This window comes from Kryptolebias marmoratus, linkage group LG5 (genome assembly GCF_001649575.2).
Source record: "Kryptolebias marmoratus isolate JLee-2015 linkage group LG5, ASM164957v2, whole genome shotgun sequence".
NCBI classification, from domain to species: Eukaryota; Metazoa; Chordata; class Actinopteri; order Cyprinodontiformes; family Rivulidae; genus Kryptolebias; species Kryptolebias marmoratus.
In genome coordinates, this window is record NC_051434.1 from 971,937 (window position 1) to 975,077 (window position 3,141).

Here is a 3,141-nt window from a genome sequence, read left to right on the forward strand (position 1 = left end):
CCTTCCCCCTCCCCTCCCCTCCCCTCCCCTCCCCTCCCCCACGACTTGGAGCTGCGATCCTGAGTTTCCAAGTTTCCTGAGCTCTGGTGTCAGTCCGAATCCGAACTCTGAGCTGCAGACGATCTTCTTCTCATTTAGAACTTTTCCTTTGTTTCAATAAGAAGGAAGAACTTTAGATTTAGTTTTTAAATTAAAATATTTCATTTTCGAGGTCCGTAAGGTCTGACTTCAAAGCTCCACAGCTGTGTGGATCTGTGAGGATCTGTGAGGTTCTATGAGGATCTGTTGAGATGTGTGAGGATCTGTGAGGATCTATGAGGATCTGTGGGGATCTGTGAGGATCTGTGGGGATCTGTGGGGATCTGTGAGGATCTGTGGGGATCTGTGAGGATCTGTGAGGATCTGTCTCCATCCTTACAGCTGGGGGGCCACAAGCTGCTGCTCCATCTTTAACTTGCTTCAGTTCTGTTGCTTCTTTTTAAAAAGCAGCTGAAAACTCATTTAGGCTTTGAATTCTTTATTATTAATCATCTTTAAGTTGTCGTATAAATTGAGTTTACCTCTCAGATGTCTGGTTATCTTTAGGAACGGCAGATTTCTGAAACCAGGCTCAGGAGGAGACGCTTCATGTAGTTCGTATGACCTTTGACCTCACCACCATCATGGAGAAACACAGGAAGTTAAATAAAAAGGTAAATAAAGGCAGACAGGTGAGTTTAAACTCTCTGATGTGGCTCCATCAGAGCTGAGAGAAGAAACCAGCCATGTTCAGCTCCACTGTGACCCCCTCTCACCCCCCATTGTCCCCAAACTTGTAATTATGTGGTATTAAAAGCTGCAGCTGCGGGAGGACAGAATCAGCTGCTGATAATTGCAGGAACTACATGGCAGCCTGGTATCGATCGGCGTGTCTGCGGCTCTCCTGCTCCGGGGAGATAAGGACGCCCCGTTCCTGCAGGAATATCATTTCTCCTGACCTATCAGGTTCCTGCAGACTTATGATGAATGGCCCCAACTCTTATCTGGAAACTCGACCCTCCTTGATTCGATATTGATTCTTTGTAAGCGGCAGAATCAAACTGTTAACTTCTTGTTCATGATCTCCTCCAGATTCGAGCGCAGCTCTCAGATGAAGCACCTGCAGTCTAAATATTGACCGTTAGAGGATGAAATGAATCAGCCTGGAGACGTTCGACGGGTTGTAGATGTCAAACAGGGGGACAAAAAGGGACAGTGAATAAAAGGCTGCAGTTTTAAAACATCAATAACTGAATAAAAGATGAATACAACATATAAAAGGTGGATAAATCTCAGCTAAAACACAATCAACTCAAAGAGAAGCAAGAAAAACAGAAAAGTTTAAAATTCTCAGATCAGCAGAAAATTAGAGACAAATGTCCCAGCAGTAAAACTCTGAAACCTCCTCGGGACGACCTTTGACCCCTCAGGCAGCTCTGTGGGAGGAGCCGTGACATCACAGCAAGCTGTGTCCCGCGACGAACTCAGGAGGACCTCAGAGGACCATCGTCCTCGTCAGACATGTGTCCTGAAAACTGTTTCAGACGAGGAGGAAGAGATGAAGTCTGCAGAGAGTTCTGTGGACACAAGCTCGTCTCAGAGGACAGGGGGACAGAAAGACGAGGCTGACTGTGGACACGAGGTCATCTGGGAGGACAGGGGGACAGAAAGACGAGGCTGACTGTGGACACGAGTTCATCTGGGAGGACAGGGGGACAGAAAGACGAGGCTGACTGTGGACACCAGCTCATCTGGGAGGACAGGGGGACAGAAAGACGAGGCTGACTGTGGACACCAGCTTGTCTCAGAGGACGGGAGGACAGAAAGACGAGACTGTCTGTGGACACAGGCTGGCCTGAGGTGGACAGAAAGACAGACAGAAAGACAACAGGCACGTTCTATTGACAGACGAGTCCATAGGACAAATGTTTTTGGGACATTCGTTCTATGGACTCGTCAGTCCCGTGTCCTGTGTCTCTCAGTCAAAGAGCTACCTGCAGCAGGTAAGATATTACCTGTTCAGAACAGATCCCCACTCAAAAAGCTCTGAACTGTCCCTTTAAAGTCTTCAGGCTGCAGAGATGGTTTAGTTGAAATGACCCCCGCAGCTGAAGACGTGTCTCCTGTCCCCAGCTTCAGGGAGGCCGTTTGGACTCCGGTTCCTCTCAGAACCACACAAAAGGATTTTTGCAGAAAAAGATCATAAATCAGCGAACGGATCGATGCGAGCAGCCGAGCCTGCGCTTTCCTGATAACACAATCAATACGGACCATTTGGACTTTAATTAATACGTGACGGCAGGCCGGAGCTGAGACTGCGTCCTGCAGGGGGACGGAGACGAGCCGGTACCCGCTGCAGATCACCAGGTGTCACCATGAGTCAGTGTGATCCTAGAGTCCAGAGCTGAGGACAGAGACAAAGAGGACATGATGAAGGACATGATGTTCACCTGAGGAGATGAAGACAGAGACAAAGAGGACATGATGGAGGACATGATGTTCACCTGAGGAGCTGAAGACACAGAGACAAACAGGACAGGACAGAGGACGTGATGTTCACCTGAGGAGCTGAAGACAGAGACAAAGAGGACATGATGGAGGACATGATGTTCACCTGAGGAGCTGAAGACAGAGACAAAGAGGACATGATGAAGGACATGATGTTCACCTGAGGAGATGAAGACAGAGACAAAGAGGACATGATGGAGGACATGATGTTCACCTGAGGAGCTGAAGACAGAAACAAAGAGGACGTGATGAAGGACATGATGTTCACCTGAGGAGCTGAAGACAGAGACAAAGAGGACATGATGGAGGACATGATGTTCACCTGAGGAGGAGGAGACTCTGATTAGGATGTCTCCTGGACACCTACCTCTGGAGGAGGAGACCCTGGGTCAGAACCAGAACTCTCTGCAGGAATTAGTTCTCCTCTCTGGTCTGGGACTTCCTTGGGGTCCTCCAGGAGGAGCTGGAGGGGGTCTCCGAGGAGAGGGAGGTCTGGGTTTCCCTCATGGACCTGATACCTCCAAGACCCATGGTTAGATGGATGGATGGATGGATGGATGATGGATGGATAGATGGATGGATGGATGGATGGATGGATGGATGGATGGATGGATG